Genomic DNA, 8,566 nt, shown 5'->3' on the forward strand with positions numbered 1-8,566 from the left:
TTCTTATTTAAAAAAATTTGATAAAAAATATTCTCTCAAAAAAATCTTTCAAAAATTATTTTTGCGAGGGTTTTTTCGAAGAATTTGTTCCTCATAAATGAGTTCTTAGGAAAAAAGTTTTGATGGAAAATATTTTCTCAAAAAATTCTTTGAGAATTATTTTTACAAGAAATTTTTTAAGAGATTTTTTTTCATAAATAAGTCTTAGTCAAAAAATTTTGATCAAAAATATTTTTTAAAAAAATTCCTCAAAAATTAATTTTGTGAGGAATTTTTTGAGGGATTGTTTCCTCATAAATGAGTTCTTAGGAAAAAAAGTTTCGATGAAAAACCTTTTCTCAAAAAATCCCTCAAAATTTATTTTTTCAAAAAAATTTTTGAGGAATTTTTTTCTCGTAAATAAATTCTTATTTAAAAAATTTTGATGAAAAATATTTTCTTAAAAAAATTTTTAAAAATTATTTTTATCAAAATGATGATAGAGAAGAGTATGAAATAAGGCACCAACTAACTCTTTCAATATTCAGTAACTTTGGTCACCCATCTGGTCAGTGTAGAACTCAGTATTTGAATGATGTGGAGCTTATTGCTACAATATTACATGTATTATTAAACTGTGATGAAGTGAAGCGATATCTTGAGTGAGTATCGAATCCTCCTTAACTCCACATAGAACTTTATACTCAATTAATAAATCCATCAAAACTAATACAACATGATATTTTAGTATGTTTGTGTAGTATATACATGCTTCCACACCTGGACATCTTAGTGATGCTTAGATAGATGCAAGGATTGAGACTTTATTTGCATCATGGTTTAGAGATTATGTAAGTTTTAACTTCTACTTGTGCCAATAGAAATTTTTTGTTCATATGAAACATAAGTACTAATACATTATTTTTGCAATTTATGATTAGGTACCTAATCCATGTAGTATGATATAAAATTAACACTTGAATCACTTAGCCTGGGGTCCCATAAGAGTGGTAAAAATAAGGCTCATATATTTCCTTGGTAGATTCAAATTCCACACAGATGCATATAGTGAGGGCAAAAAAATAATCAATAGTGGAGTGTGTGTAAAGGGCAGAGGACATGGTGATAGTGAAAGTGATTTCTATGATATTCTTAAAGAGGTGATGGAGTTATAATATCCAGGACAAGGTGATAAAAGTGTGGTGATATTTTACTATGAATAGTTTGATCCTATCATAAATCGGGGGATGAAAGCGCACAAACAATATAATATTATTGAGATTCGACATAATAGAAGGTATCTAAATTAAGTTTGATCCATTCATTCTTTCCCAACATGTGGTGCAAGTGTATTATTTACCTTATCCTAGGAGGATAAGAGATAAGGTAGACTAGTGGGTGGTCATCAAGACAATATCAAGAGGTCGAGTAGTTAATGACCATACCTTGGAGCCTGCCTTTCAAGATGAGGAGATGTCTTGAGTCAATGCAATAGATGATAATGAGCCCACTGAAATTTTGACGAGACAGTGAGGGATTATTTGAGGACATTGATGCATATCTTGAAGGCACTATTGACGATGAAGAAAAAGAAGATGAAAAGAAAGTTGAAGAAGAAGAGGAAGAAGAAGAAGAGGAAGAAGAATATTTCACTATTAAAAATGATTCAAAAAGTAATGAAAAATATGAAGATAACAATAAGGATGATGATGAGCAATTGTGATATAAAATTTATGTTTTTATATAATTTTTTTATTCTTTTTTGCTAGTAATTATGATATAAAATTTATTTTGTATTTTTGTTGTTGTAATTAACACTTGATATTTGTTTTGTTTTATATTTATATTGTTATGCATCTACAGATGTCATCTTCAGATCGAGTTCATGGGAAGGGGAAGAGAAAGTTATCTACTTCTCGGGACAACGATAATAGCTACTTCAACTCCTGCAACACCAATCGGGTTCGGGACGATGCGTTTCATAACATTGATGAGTCAATGATCCAATAGAGCTGAGCTACTTCTCTAGTTTTCGAGCCAGTAGCTTTACCAAGTCAATGATCTGCCTAGATCACTAATCTAAAGTGGCCAAAATGATCCACATTAAGTCCGATGATCATCATGGATCATAAATCTATTTAAAACATGCTTAATCTATTTCTATCATATTTAAGCTGACCCACTTAACATGTTTAAATCCATTAAATCTATTTGAAATTTATTTAACATGTTTAACCTATGTATTTTAATTTGATTTATCAATAAATGGACTATGTAGATCAAATCCGATTATTTGTCTAATGAATAGATTGAATTTAAATAAAAATTTTTATTTTATTAATTCAAATAGATTGGAATAGGATTGATAAATTTTTGGTCCAATCTATGTATAAGAGTTAATTTAGATATAGTAATTAATATAGATTCATAATCAATAGTTAGTTATTTTAAATTAAGAGTTAATTTATAATCAATAGTTAGAAATGAATTTATGTTTTCCACGGCGACACCGAATATGGGAACAAACAGAAAAATGAACCAACATGTATTGGTGATAGGTGTCGGCATTGGAGAGAATTACAAAGGATACCAACGATTTGTAATTACTAGAGGTTCCCAACTAGACTAAAAATTGAGATCAGATGGATTTGGTCTTAACTTAATTTTAATAGATGGCTTACAAAATTTGGATCAAAACCAAACCACTAGCTCCCCCCCCCCACCCCAAAATTTGGATCTCTCTCGTTTACATAAAAAAAAAACAACCCTCCCTCTTTCCCAAACCCTTGAGCTCTCTCTCTCTCTCACTCTCGCTCGATGGCTAGTGAGTCTTCATTCCCGCCCCCACCCTCTTGGCCCCTCGCCCTCTCTCTTTCTCAGTCGGCCAACGAGTCTTCATCCCCAAAATTTTACACAGAAGTGGCAAGAGGTGCAATCATGTCAGAACTCGATTGGGGAGGATGGTGCAAAAGCATCACAGTAGCAGCCTCAATTGTTCATGATGCATGTATGGAAAGAAACAGTTGGAGTGAATAAGAGAGGAGTTCATGCGTCTTATGATGGAGAAGATGCAGGTCAATCCATCTATCTTAGTGCAACCTTCGTCTACAGTTTCAGCACTGCCTCCAGTTGCTACCCCTGCAGATGGTGATGATTGTGATGATGATGATGATGATCAGGAGAAGGAGGATGGTTACTTATGATTTTCTTTTTTTGCTATGATTAGGATGATGATGCTTGTCATACTTTTTTTTGTTATAAACATGGATATGATGAGGATGAAGATACTTGTGGATACTTTTTTTTGATTATTGATTTGGATATGATAAAGATGACGATACTTGTGGATCTTCTTTTATTTATGCACTTGGATACATGAGAAGAATGATGTTTGTGATGATTATAATTTTTTATTAGAATTAATATGCTAATTTATGAATATGAATTTATTGTTATGTGGATTATTTATTGTTGGTGCAGAATCCTGTCGAAGTCGGAGAAGTAGGAGCTGGGATGACCGCGGCCGCCACCGGGACCTACAAAGAAAGTCTAAATCGGAGTTGGGGGTGCTCCGGCAAGACCCTCCGACGCTCAAGTCAATACTCTGCTTCAACAGAAATGGAGTGCTCGAGCAAAAATTTTGACAGAGTTTTGAGATAGAGTTTAGAGCTTAGAAAAGAACGTATCTGGGGGTCCTTATTTATAGACGGAGAGCGTAACTGACTGACAGCGACGTCTGTAACCATTTGGAAGTGGGCCGTTCAGAGACGTGCGGAGTTTGTTACGGAGAGTAGTGGCGTCAGAGGTCGCCCAGGGCCACGTGGAGCTTACTGCGGAGAGTGGAGTGGTATCCATTGTCGTGACTTGCCAGAGAGTGGAGGAGTTGCATGGAATCCGTTGCAGAGAGTGGAGTAGGGTGGCGGCTCTTGTCGTGGCTTGTCAGAGAGTTCGGATCCGTTGGTTGAAGCTCGGCTAGGATGCCTGATGGAGCAGAATGGCTCTTCACATCGTCGTTCTGGGAAAGGCCCGGATGTTCCGAGGTCGCTGACGTTTCAGACGGGAGTCACCTGCCGCAGGAGCTCGGATGGAGATTTTCTATTGGCGGAGTTTGGGAAAGTCCGATTGCTAGGGAAGTTCGTCTGAGATTTATCTGATGTGGAGGTTCATCCGAAGATCATCCGCTGGGGAAGCCCGATTTTATGGAGAGCTTGGTAGGAGGTCGGTCAGCGATGGACTTCGGATAGCACTGGGGAGGCTCGACAGACATCGGGGGAGATCGGCCATCGTAGGGACCCAGCTGCTGGAGCTCGTCCGTCATAGAAGCTCATCTGGAATCCATCTGCTGGAGAAGTTCGGACGGGATTCGGTTCTCGCGAGAGGTCGAAAGGGGGTCATTTGTTGTAGGAGCTCGGGCGAGGACCAGTTGTCGTGGAAAATTGGAGTAGTGTCCCGTTGTAGAAGTTCGTCCGAAATCCCCTCGCTACGGAGTAGCTCGGCTAAGGTCTACCTGTAACAGAAGTTTGAAAAAATTTTGTTCATAGTAGAGGCTCGAATAAAATTTGCTTACAGTAGATGTTTGGGATAGACAGCTCGCTGTAGGTGTTCGGAGTAGACCGTTTGTAGTAGAAGTTCGTGTTGGGAATAGTGTCCCAAAGCCAATCGTCAGCCTGTTGACGGTTGTGCTCTTTTTGTATTAGTACATGAATTATAAATAAATAAAAATTATTTTGATATTTTTTCATCACAAATGTTCATCTTCTAATGAACTCCTGTGTTGTGGTGAAGTCCTTAGGACTATTTAGACTCGACAAAGGAGGATTTGTCGCTTAGTCCTTAAACATGTTCACGACCAAATGATACGTTGTTACAAAGGACGACAACGTTTATCGAGCATAGGTCGTTGTGTGCCATATGGGTTGGTTGTCCTCATAACCAAAGAGTGTGAAGACACTCCTATGGCATACAGGTGAGATGTAATGGTACATCTGCACTGAACGTGATCAACTCCGGAGCTATTTCTGCTGTCAAGATTTGCTCCGATGGGATATGGATATAAATATCCCTCCGACCTGAGACCGCCACGGTGACTTGCAAGCAACTCACTGCACTTAGGCACTAGACTACCTGAATTTCTAATTCAATGACGGAAGGCTGCTGGGTGTAGTCAAGTACTTGACTTGTCGGTGCGTGTGTCAAGATGGGATTGACCACTCCAGTTTAGGAGCTGTGTACAGTCGTGTTTCAATTTAGCAAAATCTTGGCCAGGGTAGTCCTAGTGAGGAGTCACAGGACTAATTGAGTTGAGCATGATTCGGATGATATCATCAGGGTTGACAGTTTAACCCTGAGTCGTCCTAAACACAGGGGTCAAAAGGGATGAATTATACGGTAACCATATTCACGTAGGTTCTGAATGTTGCGATTGTGATTATTCGACCTATCCGGTTGTCGGATACCATTGCTAGATGGTCACTTCGATTAGTACAGAAATTGGTTCCTATGCTACCGGCTTAGGTTCAAACTTGCGGGGTCACACACATTAGTGGTTCCTTTCTGATCAGATGGTTGATTATGAGTCTTATGTGTCTGGGACTCTATGATTGAGAATTAGGATTCTCTGATCATGAGTTTCACACATTTTGGGTACCGGGGTCAAAATTTTGAATTTTAAATTTTGAATTTGAAATTTGAACTCTTTGATCAGGATTTCATATCGATGGTCTCTGATGCCTGATTGCCCATCGGATTTGGACTCAATATTTATGAGAGGTTTAATTAGTGATTTGATCGCTAATTAACTCAATTTGATTGAGTAATTATTTTTGGATCAAGTCCAATTGAATTGGATTCAGTTTGGATTGATCCGATTAGGTTAAATGTTGACCTAATCGCTAAGGTGGTTTAGTCCCTGATTTGATCAGGGGTTAGGTTTAGTTAATTCCTGATTTGATTAGGATTTTATTGAGCCTAATTAAGCCTAATTAAGTTAGATTTAATTTTATTCTAATTGTGCTTAACCTATTTAGATTAGGTTGGCTCAATTAGGTTCAAACCACCTTGACTTTTCTCCCTGCGCCATCTCACTTCTTCTGTGTATATTTAAATTCACGAGAAGCAACTTCTCGTGAATTTTCTCCACGCAGAGCCATCCCATGCCCACCCTTGTGCGCCAAATATCTGGATAAAAATAAGTTGGTTGGCCATTCAAATTCAAAAGAAAGTTTGAATTTGAATGAGCAACCAACTAATCCATGCGCCATAGTTTTATCTTGTGCGCCCCATATTTTACACGAGAAAATATTTCTCGTGTAAACTCTCCATGGACAAATCAACTCACGCCCCTTCTCTTCTCACGCATAAGTGGATAGGGATGAGTTGGTTTTGCATTTGAATTCAAATTTGATTTGAATTCAAATGTGCAACCACTTATCTTTATCCTCTCACGCGGATAAGACACGTTCGATGTTGTTTTAAAAAGAGGAAAAATGTGGGACATGCGTAGAAATTTTAGGAGAGAAATTTTGGGGCGTGAAGAAAGTTTGTGCGCAAGGTGAAGGTCCAAAACCTTCCAAGAGAAAAAGAAAGAAAAGAAAGAAAATTGAGCGCAGGGTTTCTAGTGTGTACCCTAGGGTTTCTACCTAGGGTTTGGGAAGTGAGATTGGTGTGCCACGAGTGTCGTGAATCCACCAAATTTCAGGGAGAGATCCATCAGCCTCTCAAGCAATCGTGTAAATGATCCAGAGCATCCGAGAAGTCGGCACACATTGATCGAAGGAGTTCGATCAACATCTGCCATCAAAATGGTGAAATCACGAACTAGCATTCGTGAGGAGCTGATCAGATGGGAGCTTCGTGTGGACGATCCGCAGAGGTCGGACATTTGTGTGGCTGCGACGTGACGATCAGAACCGCCCGATGGTGATCAGATTGCGGTGATCGACTACCCGCAAAAGGTGATGTGTTCTGAACACAGTACTGTAAAAGGTTTACTGAATCAAATTTGAATTTCAAATTTAAATGCATGCTATTGTATCATATTTAGATCCTAGTATAGGGTTAATTAGTATTAATTAATGAGATTAATTAATAATTTTACTGTAAAATAGTAATTTTGAAAAAGATTTAAAATTACCATTTTGCCCCTGCACAAAATTTTCGCTACAGTTCGGCTCTCGCGGGAGTCCGATTAAGATCTGGGGGGTGGTCGACCGTCGTAGAAACTCGGGTGGAGTCTGGTTACTGTAGAACTCTCGTTGTAGGGGAAGCTCGGACGCTGACGAAGTCCGAAAGAAGTTCGGGGGATAGTTGGTTGCTGTAGAAGGTCAGCTGACAGTGAGCCCCAGAGGGCCTTCGGGGCGGCCCGATGGACGAATGCAGAAGTTCATTATCGGAGAAGTCTGGACGATTGAGGAGGTTCGGAGAGGCGCCACGCATAAGGTCGGGAGCCGGAAGAGTGCAGGAAGGATCGGTCCTTTACAAGCTTCGGCCGGGGGGGTATTTTATACCCAACATTTATATATGATCAGCTGTATAAAAAAAAAGATATTTTAGGTTGTTTTTAATGGTTGGATTTAAATATTGTAGTGAAATATTTTTCTCAAAAATATATTTTGTGAGGGATTATTTTTTCTTGAAAAGTCATTTTGCGAGGGATTATTCCTTAGAAAAATTATTTACGGGGGATAATTTTCTCAAAAATACAGAAAAGTTATTTGAAAATTTGAACAATCCCTTGGAAATACAGAAAGATTCCCTCAAAAAATTTCTCAAAAAATCTCTCAAAAAGATTCTCTCGAAAAATTCCTTGGAAAATCCCTCGAAAAGATTTCCTCAGAAAATTCCTCAAAAAATTTTTCTCAAAAAATCCCTCGAAAAGATTTCCTCAAAAAAATTTTCTCAAAAAATTTCTCGAAAAGATTCTCTCGAAAAATCCTTTGAAAAAATTTCTCCCAAAAAATCTCTCAAAAAGATTCTCTCAGAAAATCCCTTGGAAACTTTCCCTCGAAAAATCTGTTGGAAGTTTCCAAGGAAAAAATTTCATCGAAAAATTCCTCAAAAAATAAATTTCCTTGGAAAAATCCCTTGAAAAAAATTTTTGAGGAGGGTTTTTCCGGCAATCTTTTTTCCATCGAAAATTCATCGGAAATACAAATTTTCGACAGATTTTTTTCTTTTTCCCTCAGAAAATCCCTTAGAAATGGCCATTTTTCTTGTAGTGGGACCTCATATAAGCTATGAAGCCTTTTTCACTCTCTCCTTTTCATTGTTCTCTGATTTTTTGTTTGACTTGAGCATTATAGGATCTCCACCGAAAATAACTCTGGCAAGAAATTTTGATTGCGAATTCAATCTTCTTACAACCATATGGACAACCTCAGCAAATCTCAGATTAACTGACCTCGAGTTTAGTTCGGAAAATAGATGCAACACTTACCTTTATCCACCATGGACAACATGTTTTTGGGGATTTTTGACTGACATCTTTGGGTTTTGTTTTTATAATGTTTACTTCCCAACGTGAAATACACAACAAAATTTCTTGATTGATCAACCTATCCTGTGAACTCCTCCCGTGAACCACAACCAT

Source organism: Elaeis guineensis, chromosome 6 (assembly GCF_000442705.2).
Source record: "Elaeis guineensis isolate ETL-2024a chromosome 6, EG11, whole genome shotgun sequence".
Taxonomy (NCBI): domain Eukaryota; kingdom Viridiplantae; phylum Streptophyta; class Magnoliopsida; order Arecales; family Arecaceae; genus Elaeis; species Elaeis guineensis.